The 22761-nt window shown below is 38.7% G+C and overlaps 1 protein-coding gene across 1 annotated transcript in view; it reads right to left on the bottom strand.

Annotated features, from left to right (window-relative positions):
- Positions 1-22761, bottom strand: part of Cttnbp2 (cortactin binding protein 2) — a 306866-nt gene that overhangs the window by 273046 nt on the left and 11059 nt on the right. The window contains exons 3-4 of the mRNA XM_010621899.3: positions 19229-19286; positions 18573-18786 (exon numbers count right to left, since the gene is read on the bottom strand). The gene's annotated coding sequence lies outside the window, so the exon portion shown is untranslated. The remainder of the gene's footprint in view (positions 1-18572; positions 18787-19228; positions 19287-22761) is intronic.

Here is a 22761-nt window from a genome sequence, read left to right as displayed (position 1 = left end):
AGAGAGAGAGAAAGGGAGGGAGGGAGGGACGGAGGGAGGGGGAGAGGGAGAGGGAGAGGGAGGGAGGGAGAGGGAGAGAGAAATGAGAAATAGAGAAAAAATATGAATGAGTTGTTCCGGGTCACGCCTCCAGTAATCTATTCTCTCCAATCAGGCTCCACCTCCTACCAGCATATATTCAACTAAAACCACAATGGGTTAATTCACTGATGAGTATAGCACCCTCATGATCCAATAATCTACCCAAAGCTGCACCTCTGAATATATGAGACTTTTGCAGGACATTTTAGATCCAAGCCAAAACATCTCCTGTACTGATAAAGAAGACTGTCATGTTCATTTTGATTAAATCTGTGGTACGATGAACATCCTAACCACTTATTTTAATCTCTCCAGCCAACCTGGATTTAAAGACTAAAATTTCCCATTCTCCTACTCCTTTGTATTGAGGCCAAAAGATGCCTATTGTATTTGAGGAGAGGAAATGGGAGGACAGAGAGATAGTCATAATAACTTACACTGCTCTCTGCCATTAGACCCTTGGCTTAAAGCTACTTATTTTTTTAGATCATTTTATCTGGATGGGCTCTGTAGGCAGAATAATCAGGGTAATTCAGGAAGGGCAGGCCCTGGTACAATATAGAGACCTGGGTCCCTGGCCTTAACTGTGATAGAAAAGTGACAGTAAAAAGTTGTTACCCAGAAAGAAAATGCAAAGTCACCAAAATGATTCTTCATTTACTTTTAGTTTTCACTCTGAACCTGTATTAACCTGGTAGCTCCAATCATGCTTTTTGCTTACTTCAGTGGCTTCTGATTGCTATGAGGTGAAAACAGCCTGCTCAAATTCACTGTTGCTGTCTCTCCAAGCTTATTTCACTGCTCTTCTGCATGCCCATTTATAGAGGTTATTACAATTTTATTTTGATAACTGACTGTAATTAGTTACTTAGCATCTACTGTATTTCCACTAAATTGCAAGCCCAGTGATGAAAGAGATTTGATCTTTTATCAATGTTTTCTTTCCCAGATTGATACAGAGCCTTCTTCTAAATGTTCAAGAGTTCTTTGTCGAATGAAGGGTGGAAGGACAAATTTGGGTTAGAAAACAGAGTGTGTCTACAGCTGAAATGTGGGAAAGAATAGAAACAAGTGGATAAGTATTTCAAACTAAAAATACTGTATTTCCATCCTTGGGGATAAAACACAAAAGGTATGTACAATCTCTTTAAAGGTGTGACTGGAACAAAAATGCTTACTTTTAGGTAATTTCAGACCTGCTAACTTCTTTTTCTAATGTGCTAACATAAAATCTAGCCAAACTGGCAGTTGTTATTGGGATGAAGGAATGGTGACCAACTCTTATGTGTTCCTGTATATTAACTGTGACCAATTTTGGTCTTGGGACAACTTTTTTTTTCATACTAAATTGCTATGGTTTGAATATCTGTCCCCTTCAAAATTCATGTTGAAATTTCTTTACCATTGCAACAGTACTAAGAAGGGAGAGGTAACAGGGATATTAGATTCCACTTTCAGGACTGTTGGTGCTGTTATATAAGTGTGAGTTTGGTCCCCACTTTGCTCTCTGTCTCTCTCTGTCTCTCTCTCTCTCTCTCTCTCTCTCTCTCTCTCAACCTCCCTTCTATCATGAAATGGCACAGAAAGTAGGCCCATGCCAGATCCTGCTTCCATGAGCCAATATATTTCTGACCATTACAGAGTTAGAGGTATGCTGTTACAGCAGCATGAAATTAACTAAGACATAAACAAAATACAAGATGATATCAACTGAGCTCTTCCAAGTTTGGTTTAGAGAACACAAACACTTTAAGAAAATTCCAAATCTAGATCTAAAATTACTTAGAATTTTTGGGTGCTTTGGATTATTCACACTACTCTTTGGTGTATATAAGCACATTAGCACACCTAATTGAGAACTAATATGTCACTATTGAGAGCAGTACTTCTGTATTAATCAGATCGTCATTACTGTGACCTGAGAAAAATCAACTTACAGGAAGAATGGTTTATTTTGCCTCACAATTTTAGAAGTGTCAGTCTGTGGTCAGCTGGCTCCAAGCCAGCAGTGTCATGGTGAAAAAGCAGGTAGAGGAAAGCTGCTCATATCGTGGCCACCAGGAGACAGAGAAAAAGGGAAAGAACTGGAGAGACAGGGCCCAGGGACAAGATATAGTTACCAAGACCAGAACCCCATGACCTACTGTTCAACTAGGCCATAACCTCTAATAGCTCATTGAGTTATGAACTCGTCCTTGAGTTAATCCACGGAAGAGTTTAGGGCCATCATGATCTGGTCACTTCTCAAAAGCCCATCAGTTGGTTTGCGAGACCTTTCAGAACCAAGCCACAAGAACCTCTTTATACAGATCATACTAGATGCAGCAGTTCTACTCCTAGCATGTATATCCGTAGGAAATCAATACAATTTTTATTAAAGATGAGTATAAGAATGTTAATGGTTGCCTTACTCAATGCTTACTCCAGGCTAGAAACAACTCAAATGCCCATCAACAGAAGAATGGATACGAAGAACATGTTCATATAATAGAACACGATTCAGCAATAAAAAGGAATTACTGGCATAAGTTATAACATGGCTGCTTGAATTGAGTCTTGCCTTTAAGTACTTGAGTAACTTCGAAGAAGCCTTAAATTCTTCATGCTCCTGTTTCTTCATTAATCAATGGAAATACTATCTGATTTTCCTAAATGTCTTATACAAACAACATAATACCCTGGCTCAGTTTACTTATATGACTAAAAGAAAATAGTTGAGTCTAGGTAATTCATAGCTAATACAACTTAATTTTTCAAAGAGCTGAGGCTGGAAAGTCCAGAACCAAGGATCCAGTGAGTCTGGTGTATGGTGAGGGCCCTGAATTCTGGCCAAGACTAACATAGTCAACATTTTATGGCTGAACTCAAGAAATAAATAACGGTCACATGCTAACACCTCCCACACATATGTACATACACTTAATCCAAGTAAAATTAACTGAAACTTCTTTGGTACCATAAGGTTAGGAATTTGTTTTTATTAATCTCTTTACCTCCAGTGTTTAGAATAATAATTATCAAAGGGTAAGTCTTTAATGTTTTTGAAATAAATGAATGAAACTCAGTTTATTAATATAGTCTAGCAAGAGAATGATTTGATTTCCTAGGAGATATAGAATGTGTGCTGCACTGCTACATGAACAGGTTTTGTTCATATTTTCTATATACGAGTGAGAAAATTGAGCTTCATCAAGACTAAATACTTAACTTGCTCAAGTTGACTCAGATAAAAGGTAGTTAATGTGAGAATTCAATCATACCTTTATCTGTCTTCTCCTAAAGGTCATAGCATTTTGTCATACTGCCAGATTATTAATGCCACTCTTCTATCATGCAATATATTTCATATCTAACCTAAGTAAAGATCAGTTGATGTCAAATCATTTTATTTATTTATTTATTTATTTATTTTTGTTTGTTTTGTTTTGTTTTTTTGAGACAGGGTCTCACTCTGTAGTGAGACTGACCTGGAACTCACTATGTAGCCCAGGCTGGTCTCGAACTCACAGCGATCCTCCCACCTCAGCCTCCCGAGTGCTGGGATTACAGGTGTGCGCCACCACACCCGGCGATGTCAAATAGTTTTGGAGATGGATTCTTCCTTTGATGATTAAGCTTCCTTTGTTGGATAGAGCACTAGCAAAGAAATAAAAAGATTTAGATTACATGAATTGGACAAATCTCTTTGGAACTTTTGGAGTTGGGGCAAATCATCAAAACACTCTAAGCTTTCATTTTCTTTAACTGAAGAAAATATCATCTATTTTTTTTTACCTCATAAAATAGAATCATAAAACACTGTGTGAAAGTGTTCTATGAAATGTAAAGTGCCATAAAGACTTTAAAAACCCAACATACCATCATGAATCAAGAGACTAGGGGGCCGGGGATTTAGCTCAGCGGTTCGGTGGCCTGCCTTAGAAGCGCAAGGACCCGAGTTCAATCCCCGGTACCCACCCCCAAAAAGAGACTAGGGGTGATAGAAGATTGGGACAAATTCAAACAAATGTATTTGAACGAACTGCATTGAATTTTTGCCTACATATGCACACACAGACACAGACACACACACACACACACACACAAACACACACATGCACACACATATATGTATCAGCTCCTTTTAAAAATCTTTAAAAAATAAAGATAAATTTTGGTTAATTTAGAAGGTATTTTTAGGAGAGATGTTCTATTAACTCCAACCTAGGAAACCCAATATATTGGCTCACCATCCTAAAATGAGAGGCCTTGGGACCATGTGGCCTACTCATTCAAGCAGATGGAAAAACACACTTGGTGCTAATTAAAATCTTCAAACGGTCTTCAAAGGGTAGTGGTAAATACTATGTATTTCCCTTATTTAAAACACTAGCAGATGGAGAGTTCTTTTTTCCTCTTAATGAATATAGGATTCCCATCTGTTATCTGTACAAAAATGCAGCATGGAATACAGAAGAAAAAAATAGAATTGGAAGATTGTGTCATTCTCTTTCTTTACAGTAAGCCATTCTTTTCTAGAACCAGAAACCAATCCCCACCTTATTGCCATCAGATCTCAAAGCCATGGAAAGTGATTAGTCATTCTTGATAAAACATAACCACGTAGAACACTTGTTCTGCTTATTTTGAAAGCATAGCGATAGATAAAATAGATTGGATCGCTCAGCACCCGTCCAAAGCCTTGATCACATTGTCTCTCTAGACTAAGAGAGGCTGGGAACGTAGTCCTCCATGCAGTCTCACCTGGTAGAGACTTGGACTCGGGCGTGAGCAACCGGAGGGAGTGGCTCTTCAGCCAGCCGGGTCCAGGGTGCCTGGCTCCTCTGTGGCAGCTATGGTAGAGCCCCTGGGGTCTGATCCTAGCATCTCGCATGGCAAGTAGTGAAGAGCGATGACTGCAGCCTCTTGAAGTCAATCAAAATCCCACAAGGTAACTGAATATTTGCACACTTGCTCTTCCTGTTGCTGTTGGCACACACGCTTGTCTGGCCCTTCCAGAGAAGCCTGTGAGTTACCTAACATCCTTTAATAAACTCTTCTCTACTTAAACTAACCACAGCTACATTTGATGCCAGTGAAAGACACTCATGGTTAGCTCTACAGGGTTTAATTGGGGCCTACATCAATTGAGTCACTTTGACAAGCACCGCTGGATGCCCAGCCAGTGGCAATTTCACCACTTTTTTATGAACAGAACCATATCTTGTAGGGAGTAGTAATATAAGCCCCCAAATCCATTTTAAAACTACTTCTCTTGTGATTAAGCATGGCTGTGCAAATGATTACGACCCGAAGGATGTCATTCTAGGATATCTGGGTAAATATTACTTCTCTGATACAAGCTTTATTCTTCTTTTCTGCCTGAAATATAGATGAAGCAATTGGAGCTCGAGCATCCATCTTGGCATTATTGCTGAAAGACTTGAAGGTGCACAGACCCTATCCTTACAGCCATGAGCCTCAGTGCCTGTACTAGCAACAAATACCTTCATTGCCACCAGCTTTCTTAAAATAAAGTCTTATATACTGTCGGTACCAAAGTCTTGTGCCCAACTTCAAAATTAAGTCCCTAATTTAACTAATTCCTGACTCAACTAACAGCAAATAGTCAAGTTATAAAATGTGCTACCAAAAACAGCTGTTTTAGTCTTAGCACGTTGGACCCCTATCACAAAAATACCACAGACTTGGAGGCTTGAACAACAGCAACAGCAGCAGCAGCAGCAACAACAACAACCAAACATTTATGTCTCAGTCCTGGAAACTAGAAATTTGAGATCAGGGTGCCAGCATGGTCAGGACTTTTTTTTTCTTTCCTTTGGTATCAAGGTTTGAACTCAGAACCTTACACTCGTGAGGCAGGCACAGCACCACTGAGCCAAATCCCCTGCCAATTACAGCTGTGTTGCTCATTTGTAGGAGGCTGACTTCTTGTTGTGTCTTCACACAGGAGAGGACAAAGAGAGGCATGAGACTTTTCTGTGTTTCTTCTTATTAGGACACTAATCCCTCATGAGAGCTCCAACTCCATGATGTAATTACCATTAAAAGTCCCCACTTCCAAATACCACTATATTGGAGATTAACACTTACAAATATGAATTATGAATAGAAATTTTAAATAATATATGCCTATGGCAACAGGTGTCCTGCTCCTGTTTTATGATAGGAGCTTGGGTTAGCTTCTTTCCCTTTCCTGAAGGCATTTATCTCTCTGACTAGGGAAAGAGAACCTACTTCTTTTTTAGGTTCTTTCATTCAACTGTCAAAGACCAAGAAAAAAAACCAAAAACCAAAAACCAAAACAAAACCAGAAGCCACAGGGAAACAGGTTTCAGCTCTGTCTGTGAAAGACTATTCTTCCAGAGCTCCCCAAATAATAAAGAAGCTTAGCTGAAGATAACCAATGTCCAGTTACTTAGGGTGTTCAAGTGTATGCTAAATGACCTTGTTGTTTAAAATCACTAGACATGAGTATGATTTTTATTTTGTTGTGCTTCTCTGCCCTTAAGTGATCATTTTTATCTTGATGTTAAAAAGAAAGATGACTTTCTTTTTTCTGCCTAGCACATTTAGAGCAGGGTCAAATATTAGAGCTTCGTTAGAAAAGACAAATTTAATTTTCTTTCAGTTCTACAGTTCTTATGTTCTCTGTCCATGTCTCCTACACAGAAGTTTGTCCTTGACTACTATGAGCTTGTTTGTTTCATTTATTCCCTACCAGTTTGATGCTGGTTATCCACCTCTCCAATATCATGTAAGTCATGGGCATGCATATTTTTTTAACCAGGTACAAAGAAAGATTATGTGAAGAAATTGTAAGTGTGAGTCCAGAGGTAAAGTAGACTAGAAAAAGGACAAGCGATGAAGCAGGTTCAGTGGTAGCAGAATAAAGGAAGTCAAATTCATTAAATCAAGGGTTGGAAGAAGATAATTAAAAATGGAGTTGTCCCTGAATCTCAGTACTCTGGAAGGCTAATGCAGGAAGACCACAAGTTCAAGCCTAACCTGGGTAACTTAGTCATTTAGCAAGACCCTGTCTCAAAATTTAAAAAAAAATTAAAGGGCATGGATGTAGCTCAATGTGGAAGCTATGGGTTCCATCCTCAGTACTCTGAAAGGAAATGAATTAGATTAATTTCCTAGCAAAGAAATTTTCTCTAGAGATTGGAGGACACGAGGATAAGGTAAAATAGAGCATCCAGTTTACAATTCTGGAGAAGGAACTGGACAACTGTTTCAGCCTGACTCTGGTGGAAAATGTGCTAGGCAGAAAGTCTATTTTCCTTACGCCACAAAGCTAAAAGTGATCAATCCAGGGCAGAGCAGCATGATGGGGTAAAAATAATTACACACACCTAGTGGTGCCAACTAAAAACCTGCAATATGCTGACCTGTTTGCAATCTGATACCCTGGGATTTCTCACCTGTAAAAAAGTAGTTCTCTGCACTAGAAATATTTCAGCTGTGTGTGCTGTTCCTGATGACACTTTACAAAAACAATGTCCTGAGAGGGCTCAGCAGACAGTGCTCTTCCCAGGCCCTCTGGGCAGAAAAATGAAAAGATCAGGACTAACAGAGGCACTCTTGAGTAGAGTTCATCACTGTCGATTTTATCACTTCTGTTTTTTACAGTGTTTAAGGGACTGTAGCATGAAATGGGACTTGAACACACATCTGAAGCAAAGAACACTCCATGGCAAGAAGGATGAATGTAATGTGACGGGAGAGAGAGGTGCTCCAAGGAGCAAGTTAGGCTAACAGTGTCCCGTAGGAAGTCCTGGAGACTCCCATGTAGGATCACACTGGCAAGTGCTTGACCTGGTGATGTTTATGTGAACAACTCGGCTGTCTCCAGGAGGAGTCATTCTGGCCACGTCTCTGTCTGCTCAGTCTAGGTACTTTTGAAGGTGAAATATGCCTTGAATTCAGTCCGTGTTCTTTAGCCTCTAGTTCCCAGCTTTTGGTGTGGGCTCATGTCTCAGGAGGTTGCAGAGTGGCATCACGCCTCAGCAATGCTAATGACACTTACCTACTAAGCAAATCTCAAACCCTCAGAACCAGGTCTCTAGCCTGGCTTGCCTTCAATGAAGCAAGTAGAGTGCAAGGAAACAGAAATGCTTTCAGTTCTGACTTAGTTTCCTCTCGGCAGGCTTTGATATTTGCCATGCCTGTTCCTCACCCACACACATCTCCTATCATGGCTCAAGCTGCTGAGGAAGTAACTGGCGGAGGCTCAGCCTTGAGCGCCCATCTCCCTGCATCCCACCTCCACGGAGAGGCTTCCTTCCTTCCGTGGCATCTGCTGCAGAAAAATGCTCCCCAGACATTTTACACAAGGCATTTGCTGGAATGAAATGCCTCATCACTTCCCTTACTATGCATTCTTTTTCCTCCTAAGCATTTAACATCTATACAACCCAGGGAAAATGCATGGTGACATATCAAGCTAGCCTTCATAAATTCCACTTCCCAGGAAATTTATTCAGTTTCTTTTCCCCCAAAGGTAGCTGAAGTTTTGTGAAAATTACTTGGGTCTTTGGCACTCAAATATAGGACCCCCTCCACCCACCCCAGAGAAAACTGGTGTCTGTGTTGGGAGGGAAAAAAAAGACTTTCTGATTTGTACTGGTTTCCCAGTTTTTGTTCAAACTTCAAATGGGGTAATCTCTACAGGATCAATGACTTGTCATTGTGATCCTCACATGGGAGCCCAGAATTTCTCCCTAAAGCACCATCTTCTACGGCCACCCTACCCATCACATTCCTGTCATCCTCCTGGCCATAGTGTTCCTTATTTCATTCAGGTTCTCATTCATCTTAGAGTCCCTCAGAGACTACACAAAAGAGAAATAATATTACTAACTCATTAAGTAAGATAAATTCTATAAATCTCTCCAACTTAGGGCCGTACAAACTCACTTGCTTCATGTTAAAATCAATGTATAAGTTGATGTCATTCTTGTTATGTTAGCTGTATTAATCTATAATAGAATTCTAGAAGACAGGATAACAAAATTTGATTCAACACAGTAAATATTTGGTGAAGATTATATGCATGAACATCTTTGCTTAGAATCATGCAAGATGGGCTGGGGATTTAGCTCAGTGGCACCACACCTGTCTTGTAATGCTCTGAGTTTGATCCCTGGTACTGAAAAAAAAAAAAAAAAAAGAATCATGCAAGAATAGTAGTTAATAAGTTCTTTTTGATAAGATCTAGTTTATATTGTGCTGGAAGACCTTTAATTTTTATGTTTTTTAAAAAGAGAGTAATGTAATCATTATCCTTCTATCAAAAATTATTTTTTTAAAAAAATTTTCAAACTATCACATTTCAGAGAACTTGTACATACCCTTCAAGCAAAGTGTTTCTTTGAAATTGTAAAAGAAAACACTCGAGTAGTCTATTTCCAACTGACATACATTTTTAAAGTTTCAAGAAATAAAAGAAAATAACTAAGTAAAACTCATGCAAATGATTACTGCAGGTCTTGTTCACAATGTGAACAGGTTGTTCTAAGGATAGAAACTTGGGGTGACTGCAAATACATTCTGCTCATCAATCTCAGTCATGACTGATTTTTTTTTTTGCAAATCACAGTTGGGTTTTATTTTCTAATAGAATGGCCAACTTGAACGTACTGCTTGGAGCTATGTGCTTTCAGGTTCTAAAGTGTAAGAAAGGTCTTGGATAGTATCTCTCTAGGGGAGGAAAAGTGGTAATTATGAAAGCGTTTATGCCTTTTGTGCTTCTGCAAAACAAAACTTTACTTTGACACAAACTTCCAAAATTGCATTAAGCAATTACTTATACCCATATCTTAAAAGATGCTAATTCAGTGCCCTTATAGTGAATCTTGCGTGTGGGCCTGTCCACTACAGGGGCGACCCTGGTGAGAGTCTGACCTCGTCCTCATGTGACCTAGAGGCAGAAGAGGTTGTTGCTTCTATGTGTAATGTGAGCCTCCTGGGAAAAGTCACCCTCCAAAGTACCTAAAGTTGATGGACTTAGATTTTAGTTCTTCTTCTTAGTAACTACGTAACTTGGGCAGTAATGATAACAAGTACAGCAGCAACACTCACTCTCACTCTGCACCCACTGTCCTAGGTACTTCATACTTTTTTGCCTATTTAATCCTCCAAACAACTTTGAGGGGAGCACAGTAGTGCTGTTCTCATTTCACAAGTGAAGAATATGAAAGTCAGTAAAGTCATGGAATTTGTTTAACTTCAAGAGACTGTAAATTTTGCACTTTTGGGTATTTGTTTCTTTTTCCATAGTTAGGAATAATGTTACTTGTAAGGTTATTGAAAGATTAAAAAACAATAAAGGTAAAAATCTGGCCATAACCGACATTCCTTAAAAGTAGATATTAGTAATTTCTTAATATTAAAAATCTTTCACCTAACACCCTCATAGCTCCTCATTTTTTGCAGGGGCTGCTTACCTGCAAACTCACAAGTCAGCTAAGAAATGGGAAAGAAGCACAAATCAAAATAATCCCACTGAAATAAGCAGTCAAACAATCCTCTTGCCCATTATCCTAGCAGTGCCCTTGGGGGCCTTGCTGAGAGTCTATTTACCCTGAGCCCGACTCTAAGGAGTGTAGATAGGAGGCTTCTCGGCTCACAGATGATTATAAATACAAATTTAAAGAAAATAGGCTGGTAGGAGCAGGCACACCCTCAGCAGCAAGTCAGGACAGCTGACAGTCTGGCTGAAGTAGAAGCATCCTCACAGCCAGCCCGGAGAATTCAAACTGCGGAAAGTCTGGGCTTCCTGAGCAAGGCAGAATCCTTACTAAAGATCACCAGCTCATGAGAAGCTTCTCCTTACCCAATTTGGCAAAGTTGGCTCTCATTAACACCTTATCCATGCCCTCTCCACAGCTCCAGCACAGCCTCTGTTGCCCTAAAGTAATTTGTCTTCAGTATCCTCATCCTAATTAGACTTTAAGATCCTTAAATGGAAGGGCATTATCACATTCATCTTTGTGTCTCTGAGCCTCTCACTTAATGGATACTCAATATATGTTTGTTGAATAAATGGTTATTGATTTAATGTGTTGAGAGAGAGAAATTTAAATTCATGTTTTTCAAAGCTAGGACATAACACATAGGGTTTTGAGAAACTTTTTGTCACAGCCAGTAAAAGAACTTTTGAAAGTTTTCACTGAAGCAGATAAGCTTCGATAGTCTGGAAAAATTAATGTCAGTGTGGAGCACAGCATTACCTAGGGGTTCTGGGTAAGTAGACGTTGCCTTGTACAGCAACCCACAGAAGAGAAGAGGTCTCATGTGAAGAAAGGAAACTAGGTCTTAATGACAGCCTAAGAAATCTAGTGAGAAAAGAGGAGGGTGCAGGAAACAGTGGTACAGAAGATAAATATGATAGACATCACAGTTGTCCTGATGGCCACTCCTTGTTCCTCTCTTTTACCCGAAAATGGTTGACATCTTCAGCAGAATCATGGAAGACTGATTTGAGTTACTTTATAAGGTAGCATCAACCATCCATGTGCAACCATTAGCATAATTCAGGATACAAAAGTAAGATAATTCATCAGATAAATCATGAAACATTTACGTTTCAGGAAATGGTTGTCTCACTAAATGTAGAAGAAAGTCTCTGGCTGACAAAGCACTAGACCCCAAAGAGATCAGGAATGGGAAGTTTGTGAGTAGCAAGACAGAGTTGTTTGTAGGGCTAAGGGAAAGAAGGACAGACAGGCAATGAATAAGGAGAGAGTTCCATGCTGTTGGGGATGGGGCATCAGGGTGGGGTTATGACGAGACATATCAGAATGGTTTCTGCAATCTGAATCAAAGCGGAGCCATGCATATTCCATCACAGAATCAGACATGTAGCCAGATGCCAGAGTAGACGCGCCCTGGTAATGTGCCTTGGCACAGAGCATGAGCAGCCTCATGAAACCTCCATCCCATCCCAGTGTTGGAGGAACAATTTTTATGTGCCTGGGCATAGCAGGGAGGGGAGAATAAAGGGCTATACAGAGTCAACCATCTGTGCCCAGCCCTGTGCTTCACGAGGACAAAGCAAAAGCCAAGGCCCTGAGAGTGTAATTTCAGTGAGCTCGGAGAAACCCGGAATAAGCAGCCTCAGAGTGGGTCCCTGAGCAGAGCTCACTGAAAATTAGATGAGAAAGACCAACCAAAGGCCCGTAAAGAGTGACAGAACCTATACCAGATCCCAGCCCTCCAAATTATGCCTCGGTACTAAAGAAGTTCCCAGAGTTAGACAGGCTCTTCGTGAAGCTGACTATTTCAGCCCAGTGTGTAATGGGAGCTTAAGCTACAGGCAATTTTTCAAATCTATAGGAATTTTGTCATTTAATGATGAATCTTAACTAAAACAAACCTTGAGGAATACTTCCCCAGACGCTGTGCCACAGCCTTTGCGTTTTGCCTTGCTTTAAGAGGATGGAAATAGCTAAGTGTGGTGGCATGTGCCTGTCATCTACTTGGGAGGCTGAGGCAGGAGGCTTACTGTAAGTTCAACACCAAGCTGAACTATACACCAAGATCCTGTTTCAAGAAATAAGGAAAAAAAAAAAAGAGGGGGAGCCAACGTGGCTGACTGGAGGAGCAGTCATGTCTGAGGTCCTCAGAGAAGACTCGCTCAAACTACAAGCACCTCTTAGTAAGGAGGGTCTTATACCCTGAATTAGAATACTAATGGGAAAGATGGTACATGTAGGCCAAAGCTAACATTGGAGGGGAGAAACTGAGCCAGTACGGCAGGGCCACACCTCTCTAGCACCCTGCCTCTCCTGGGAGCAGCCTTGAGACTGCACTCCTTAAAGCCCGAGGGAGGCAAAAAAGGCACAAGAGCTGTGGAGACAATAGTCCTGGCTGAGACTCTGTGCCAGCCCCTTCACCACAAGAGCTTTAGTTCAAGCACTGGAGAATGCTGTAGCCTGTCTGCATCCTCACCAGTGCTCACTGATGGTAAGGAAAGGCAGAGAAGATAAACGGGCAAATGCGGCAAACACAGACAGTGGGTGCCTGTGGGCGAGCACTCCCACGTGAGACTGAACTGTGGCTCACCGAGGTTCCACGCCAGAAGAAGCCTTCACCAGAACATGAGTGTGCCCTCAACTCCATGGTCCCTCACCTGCTAGTGAACCTGCCTACAGATCCCGCCACCCCGCCTACGGCAGAAGGTGGCAAAGGGTACCCATGCCAAGACCAGAGTGGCTTCAGATTCTGCCTGTAAGGTAGCGGAGTGAATTTCTCAGGCTGGGTTTGTTTGGGCTCTGTGGTGGGAAGGAAGGAGGTGATTTTGGTACGGCTTCATAAAATCAGTGTACAATCAAGGCAAGAAGGAAATGCTGTGAACTCTCGGGCTTTTTGGCAAATTGGTCAAAAGGGAACTGCATATACATTTTCTTGTTGGAGTATTTCAACTGAGCTCCTGCCAGACATTTTCTGTGTTTTGGGTTTTTTTTTCTCCTTTGCTTTCATTAATTTGGTTCTATGTTTCCCTCCTATCATCTTTCTCGTTAGATTTTCCAAGTATTTTCTTATTTGTTTCTCCAACTTTGAAAATTCCTCCTCTCAAGTTTTTAGCTTACCATTATTCTATTCATACTTGTCACTCCTTTTTTCTCTTTATTGATTCTGTCCTCTCTATTCTATTCCCTTTGCTCTTTCTTATCTAGCTTCCTGTCTTCCCTTGCCTCTTTTCTACATTACAGGTACACAATTTTATCAACAGGTTCTGGCAGCCTAATAGCTTTCTTCAATCAAAAAGTACCTTTCCCTCCCTCCCATAGCTCACTCTCTCCTAACAAATACCTTCTTAAAACTCTCAGCACTAAAACTTCAATCCAAATAAAAGTCCCCCAACAGAATCTGACCATACCTATTTATTCACATTTATTACTATGCTCCAATCGACTTCCCCTCTAAAGACTTACACTCCTTTTTCTTTTAAACCCATCTCTCAATCTCCCCTATCCATTTCTCTTGCCACACTGTAGAATAACTGCTAATAATAATTGGATATAGGTAGCAAAGTATTTTACTAAACGGTGAAAACGAGAATGCATATAAGGGGTGCATGATAGGATGTTTATGCAGCTAGTAAGTAATTATTAATTATGTCATAATTAATTATACAAATTAATTGATTAATTATTGACATTAATTAAGTAATTATTTCCTCCAAATGCAGGAACAGAGTAAAAATCACTTGAACAGCTGAAGGGGTAAATACTATTTCAGGAAAAATGAAGCTAAAAACACCTAACAGGAAGAAAGCATCTTAATAAAAAGATCTTCACATCAGTTACAAGCTCTTCTTATGCTACTGGAACCTCAGCTCTCTGCTCCAAAAATGGAATAAAAGAAAAAAAAACACAAAAGATCGACATACATATACATAGGATAATGGGAAAATAAGGCTACAAAAGATCACCCAAGATGCCCCTACTCTCCTAAGGTAGATTCTGGGATCACAGATGGAAAGGAAGACAAATACCAGGTAGTGGAGCTCTACAAATTGTTTAAAGAAGAGATAAAGAAACTTGGAGTTTCAGAGGACATGACCCAGGAGACTGTAGAATCATCACGTAGAATGACCAGTGTGAATTTGGGGGAAATAAATGAAAAAAAATGGAAGAGCAGACCAAACGGTTCAAAATACGAATGGCAAATTTTATAAAGATGTAGAGTTGACAAAACGGTATCAGACATAAATTCCAAATATCAAAAACTGTACAGAATTCATTAGCTGGAGAAATGATCAATGTAAGATAGGTTTTCTGAGATTGAGGACAAAGTAGAAAGTTATGATGAAGTTCTCAGAAAAGCCTCAAAAAGTTACAAGAATAAGAAAAATTCATTCAATAGCTACTAGATGACACTAAGACCAACCTAAGGCTAATTGGCATTATAGAGAAATTAGAAGATAACACCCATAGAATAATTAGTTTACAGAAACAATAACAGGAAACTTCCCAAATATGAGAAGATTTCAATTTTACAAATAAGCAAGGTTTACAGAAACCAACCATGATGAAAAAAAGCTGTCCAACAAAAAGCCCAATATTTAAAAAATGGTCAGAGAACAACAACAACAAAAAATCACATATAAAGGTAAGCCCATTAGAATTACAGCAGACTTCTCAACACAAATTTTAAAGGCCAGAAGAGCTTGACGTAAAATATCTCAAGTCCTACAAGGAAATGTATCCCAACCCAGGTTTAACATGTTCCTTTAAAGAAGATGGAGGAAAGAATAAAAGGGTATTTCAGGAAAAAGATCAACTCAGTTGATAAATGATTACTAAACGAATACTCAGGAATATCCTACACAGAAATCCAGATAAATCAAACCTGGAAAATAGATAGAAATGAAGAAAATAGGAAAAGAAAAACAAAAGAGTCACTGACAGAGAAAGGGTACAACGTTAGCAGCTAATCAACACCTCTCAGTAATATTTCTCAGTGTTAATGGCCTCAACACACCAATTAAAAAACACAGATTGCCAGACTGGATCAAAAAATAGAATCCAACTGCCTTTTGTATTACAAAAGATATTTGTAGACTAAAAAGGATGGAAAACAATATTTCATGCATAGGACACTGAAAGCAAATAGGGGTAGCAATTTTAATGTCAGGTAATGTAGACCTCAAAATGAATTGATCAGAAAGACAAAGAATATCAAGGAAACAATTACACAATATCAATTATACATTTTGATCCTTATTTATACTTTCAGTTTATCACACCAGAGAAACTATTCAGTATTTACACATGTGTGTCCTATTAATTTCACTTGAGTGTGTCCTCAGTGTGCATCCACTTAGCTATAAATGTCTCTAGTTTCTCGTTCTTTATGGCTGAGTAGTACAGTATTCCATTCTATAAAAAAAAACTAAAACACATCTTCTTTATCCAGTCTCCAGTTCATGGGCAGTTGGGCTGTTTCCAAGTTTCAGCTATTACAAACACAATGGTTTTAAATATGAATGCAATAAATATTGGAGCCACTATCTTCATAAAACAAATATATAAAAGATCAAATAAATACTAAAAAATTCAGAGTGGAGGATCTTAACACTCCACTTTCACCAAGAGCTAGGTCAATCAAACAAACAAAAAAATCAATAAAGAAATATCAGAACCACACCTTTGAACATATAGACATAATAGATACCTACAGAGTGTTCTTCTCTACTTCAAAAATATACATTCTTGTCTACAGCACATGGAACTTTCTCCAAAGTAGATCACATACTAGTCCACAAAGTCTGCTTTAAATAAATGTAACAACAACAACAAAAGTCAAACTTACCCCACATTCACTCTCAGACAATTGTGCAATGAAAATGGAGATCAACCAGAGAAAATTTAGAAGCACTTGGAAACTCAAACTCAAAAACACACTCTTGAACACCTAATGGGTCACAGAAGAAATCAAGGAAGTAATTAAATAATTTCTAGAAGTTAATGACATCGACTGTGAAACACACTGACGCCTACAGAACACAATGAAAGCAGTCCCAAGAGGGAAGTTCATTGCAATCAGTGTTCACATTAGGAAAACAGCAAGTTTAAATTAACAACCTAATAAGGGAACTTAGGATACTTGAGGAACAACAACAAACCAAGCCCCAACCAAATTTAAGGAGGGAAAACATGAAGATTGGAACAGAAATTAATAAAAGTGAGACTGCAAAAATAGTGAAATCAATGAATTGAAGAGCTCGTTGTTTGAAAGAACAAACAAAATAGACAACATTTAACCAAACTTACCAAAAGAGAAAAAAGACTCCATCAATGCAATTAGAAATGAAAAAATGAAACCATAACACAGAATCCAGAAGGTAGTAATTACTATCAATTTTCCAAAAAATTAAAAAAATCTTAAAGAAATTGACATATTCCTAGATACATATGCATTACTAAAAATAAACCAAGAAGACATAAAAATATTGAACAACTTACTGTTACTAACAAACAGTGAAATTGAGGCAATATTACAAAACCTATCAACTAAAAATATCCAGGACCAGATGGATTCACTGCTGAATTCTACAAAACCTTTAAAGATAGTAAGTATACCGCCAATATGCTTCAAACGCTTCAATAAAATGGAAAGGAAAGGAAAGCTTCCCAACTCATCACTGGAAGCCATCATCATTCTAATCCCCAAACCAGACAAAGATCCAACTGAAAAAAAGGTAACTACAGGCCAATCTCTTTCATAAACATTGATGCAAAAATCTTCAACAAGAATTGGCAAAAAGAATGCAACATATCATCAAAATAATCATACATCATGACCAAATAGATTTCATCCCAGAGTTGCAAGTATGGTTTGACATACACAAATCAATAAATTTGATACACCACATAAATCAAAATAAGAACAAGACCCATACAATCATATCAATAAATGAGTGTAAGCAACTCTGGCCTGAGCCCCACGCTGGGGTGCCACCTGTTGCCACTCTTCCCCAGGCCTTGTTATGGGACCTAGACAGGCTACTTTGTTCCCCTGACCCCGGGGCAAATGAGGATGAATGACAGAGAAACAAGGAGAGAATTTAACATGCCAGCAGCAAAGGGACTGTACCTCTAGTAGGCTAAGGAGCCCAAGCCTTTGGCTCACCTCACTTTTATTCACCCAGACAGCGGAACAAGCCATCCATGTAACACAAAATTCATCTGCTTTCGATCTCGACTCGTATATTCTCTGGTAAACAACTTAACCTCAGCTGTCTTAAGTTTTCCCTGCAACATGCAATCACCCCTAAATGCAGACTTTCTCCTTTGTGCTCACTGAGGAGGAGGCCAATTAGGCCTGAGTTCTGCTCTGGTCCCTTGACAGATGAAAAAAAGGCTTTTGACAAAATCAAACATTTTTTCATGATAAAAAACTCTGAAGAAAGTAGGTATAGAAGGACCTTTTTTGAATCTGATACAAGCAGTTTATGAAAAACCAACCCCTCCATATTAAATGTGGAAAAACTGAAAGTTTCCCCTCTAAAATCAAGAACAAGATAAAGATGCCTATCACATTTTGTTTTCAACATAATACTCAAAACATTAGACAAAGCAATCAGGCAAGAGAAATAAATAAAGGGGGCACATAGGGTAAGGGAAGAAGTCAAATTATCATTATTTGCAAATGACGTGATAACCTACAAGGAAGAATCACTAAAAATTCTTTGAAGTAATAACCAGTTTCAGCAAATACTCAAGATGAATGTAAACATTATGTCATAAAAGTGAACTAAAAATGACAAAAATAATAAGAATGAAAATTAGGAAAGGATTTAGAGAAGGAGGAAGGGAGATGTGTGGGAAAGGGATTAAATAAAAATCGTGTGTTTTATGTTGATGCACCTACTCCTTAAGATGAATGTAAACTGCATGTATTGCAAAAGTACTAATAAAAAATAAAATAACCAGAATAAACAGTAAGTAAATAAATGGAAATAGTATACTACTGACCTGTTTCGAATTTCAGAAACTGTCTGAACCCAAGCTTGAAAGGTCACCCAGTTTCAGTCAAATTGAGCGTAAAGAGATGAACTGAGGAGCGCTGTAGGGGAGAGTCAGTTAGCGTTGATTGCTTCAGGGCTGAGCCTTTCTGGAGAGGGCTCGCTGCTGTCCCCTCCACAAAGGCTCCTGTGGTTTCAGCTCTCGAGAGCCCTCCTTGATAGCCCTGTGACAAGACGCAGAAGGACAACAGGACAATTAAACCCATGCCAGCCTCTCTGTGAAAGCCTAAAAAAACGAGCCCAAGTCTTATGTTTCCAATTTTTATAATCATGAATTTCATTCTGCTGCTCAGACAGATGCCTGGGAGTGTAAGAGGGGGACTTCAAATAAGCTGAAACCTTCTGGTTCAGTCCACTTTCTTTTCTTTTGTAAATTTGATTTCTGTTGCTGTTCATTCACATTTCATACTCTTGACAGATTATATTTAGGCTACGTGTTTTATAGTTTTCAGAGACATAAATAAATTTCATATGCAAAATGCAACCTGTGAAATTTCTCTTTGTGGATGAAAGAATTTACAGCAGGCAAATTTGCAAATAGAGCAATTTTGCAAATCATACCAGAAACAAGAATAAGGTTTCACCAGTGAGTACAGTTTTATGTACCTTAGAAATTGTACTGCAAGTAATATTCTAGAAGTCCATTGAACCATAGTTAGACAACCTGAAATAAATCCAAACCAGACAAAATTATTATGCCATTATCCATACTGTTAACTTGGAAACCTTGTTACTAGACAAAAGTGTGTGTTGAATAAAACGAAAAAGGAAAATAGTACAAGTCAGAATAATTTTCATTAATACTGTATGGGTTTACTTGGGCTGCTACAACAAAATACCATAGATTAGGTGACTTAACAAGATAAATTTATTTTACCATGGTTCTGAAGCATGGAAGATAAGGGTCCCACCATGATTACTATCTGGTGCAGGCTCTCATTCTTGCTTGCAGACAGCTTCTCTCACTGTGTGCTCACACAAGAAAGATATTTTCTCTCTCTTCCACATTTTATAATGCTACCATTATATTGGATACAGCCTTACTTTCATGACCTCATTTAACAATAATTACCTTCTAATGACCAGATCTCCAGATACAGTCACATAGAGGGAGACAGCTGTGGTATATAAATTTGAGGCAGACACAATTTGCTGCATAGCAAACATCTAGTAAGCCATCCTTTACTGTTACTTGGCCGATGTATCCCCTCAGTGTAAGAATTTTGGATTGTGCATACTTTGTACTTCAGCATTCTCATTGCCTTTAAACTTTCAACATAGGCTACAGGAGTAAGAAGTTAGTAAAGGAGTACTGAGACCTGCAGTCTGGAAGCAAATATTTCCTCATCTGGTGAATAACAAGGGCATTTTACTTAGTTTAAATAAATGTAGTCTCATCAAATCAGGGATGTTTCCTTAAACATAAGGGTTTCCCACAAAATGAGCTGCTCAGGGCACAGCAGGAGCCACTGGCTAACAGCTTCTTGGATCAGGAAACTTGAGTCCTTTATGTACATCATTATGTACCCCACTGCAAATATTATTTTCCTTCCAACATCACATTATCTTACACTGATTTCTATTTACTCTCTCATGTGAAATAAGCATGCTATTTAAGAAATCCATAGATTAAGCTCTCTTAATCTGTGTGATCTTCCATCACTCATATACTTACCTCCAAAGAGCAAGTTCTCAGAAGTATTTGGGATTCCAAGATTGTCTGTGTTCTATAGGCCTCATAACCCCATAATTGGCTTGTTTAAAGAAGTGAGTCTGACTCAAGCCTATGGGTCAAGGTCAGAATAACTCACAGCCAAATTCCCTTCCCACAACTAAAACCTTCTAACTAAAAGGACAGTGTTCTAATTACAACCATATACTTTGTCTTTTCTGTTCCTAATTCGAGAATGCTTTGTCTTGTCTTTTACTAGCCTTGCTTACATTCATTTCCATAGAAACCACAGGACTGTGTATCTTCTCATGTAGTCCTGCTCTTACCCCAATTGATTACCAATAAGCATCAGTGGCTTGGAGGGGCCAGTGCCTTTGTTATACTGGTATTGGTCATCCTGGAATCCCACTTTCTGTCTCTCTTAGTTCTGTCTTTCATTTTTTTCCCCCCTCATGCCTGTGCCACATATATGGGGCAGGAAACTGAAACCTAACTGCAGGGGTCTCCAACATATCACAATATAAACAATGTAAGTCAACACTAGAATTTCATAAGCTTTAAAAAGTATGGTTTTAAAATACTAATATACCATATTGTGTTATTTCTTTTATTGTAGCTAATGAGTGGTTATTTCAATCTTTTATTAAGTGATGATTTCCATCTGTTATTGTCTTTTTGTCCCAAATAAAATAAAAGTGCAGAGCAGAGCTGAGCCCTTGGGCTAACTGCATCCTGTTTAACATAGTCATTGAGGACATAATGAATGCCTAGGTGCATTTGTGGATCTCAGCTCTTTGATTAACCATTCTGGACCTAGCTTCTCATTGCAGGATACTCTATATTTGTTTGTTTGTTTGTTTACAAATTCATTTTCAAAAAAGGTATTTTTTGTCTATTTAGTCAGATGTTTCCAGTGCCTACCAAGATTCCAAATAAATAATAGCTTGCCATTCACGAATCTGCCTTGGGTGCCAAGAACTGCTCTGAGCATCTTATATAGAACATCTCACTTCGTCATAATCACCATAGGAAAGTGGGTTAGATCATAACCAGGTTATTTGTGTTTATTACAAATCATAGAGAACTTCAGGGCCTATTCAAGGGTCATACATGTCATTAGTGGTAGAATTAGGATTTTAACCAAAGCATACCAAGTTTATACTACCTGCATTTCAAGTTTATTCCAGAATGTAAATATTATTGCTCTGATGCCTCCTTGTCATCAGAGGTTTCATCAAAAAAGTAAAGAATGGTGAGAAAAATGTCCACATACACTTGTCGGGGAGATATGTGGCTACATCATTTATGGAATACCTAACATATAATGTCTGTGGTAAAAGTATAAACAATAACCCCAAATCTCTTGAATGGATACATCATTGAAGTGCAAATGCTTTGTTATTTGACATAGTAGTCATATTTTATTTGTCCTTTATTGTGCTTGAATAGTACATGGCATATAAGTAACAGTTGGATATTTGTTTCAATGCAACTTCCTCTTTTAAGCTTCAAAATAGTCTATTATTCCACGGGTTAAGTTCCTTGTTCATGTGCAAAGCTCACATTATTTTCATTGTCCATTCATTTCTATCATTAAAAATCAACTGATTCTCAGATTATCTCTGGATGCTTGATAAAATGGGCCATGGTAAGAGGACTTGGTATTTTTATGATCTAAATGATGTAAGCCATCTGGACATAATGGATTACTGGAGCTAGGACAAATGTGTTCACTTGTGGAAGATAACTTCAGAGTCTTTAAAGTGCATCATTTCTCCTGTATCATTTTATGCCTGCCATTTTGTTTTAGCAGCCAGAGGATTGGGAGATCTGATTGGGTGTTTCCTCCTAGAGAGTTTGCCATGTGTACACCTATTTAATGTAATAAATGTAGTTCCCTTGGTTATTGCACAGAAATTTGATTTCTCATGATGTCTTCCCTTGTTTCTGCCTCTGATGATGGAGATTGGCTCTCTTGTAATTCTTCAGCTAAGTGTGTCTTATCACGGTAATGATCAGTTCTGTCCTGGATTATACACAAGGCTAACTCTAGGGCATTATCAGATCGTATGTATGGAATGGAATGAACTGTGGTCCATCCAGGATAGTGCCTGTGATGTAATCAGGCATTAATTCACAATTTCATTTGATTCATAGTCATTAAACACTAGGAGCTCCTATAGAAATGATTAGATGGGGGAAGGGCCAAACTATTCAGAGGACACTCATGTTTTGGAGAGACATACAAAATAACAGCTACAAGATGAGAGATACATTGTAATTTCCCTTTATAAAAAATAGTGTATGGTTGTGATACGTAGTAATTACATACATCTTGGGAAATCAGTGCGTATCCATATTGCATCTTGATTACTTTTACCCTTCTCTACTCTCCCCCTACTTGCTTCTTCCAATCTTCTCTTCACCAGTCTATCTTCCTGTATATGTGTGTGTGTGTATATATATA

This window comes from Fukomys damarensis, unplaced genomic scaffold (assembly GCF_012274545.1).
Source record: "Fukomys damarensis isolate Sample0158 unplaced genomic scaffold, DMR_v1.0_HiC HiC_scaffold_4, whole genome shotgun sequence".
Taxonomy (NCBI): domain Eukaryota; kingdom Metazoa; phylum Chordata; class Mammalia; order Rodentia; family Bathyergidae; genus Fukomys; species Fukomys damarensis.
This window is presented reverse-complemented; position numbering and strand designations above follow the sequence as displayed.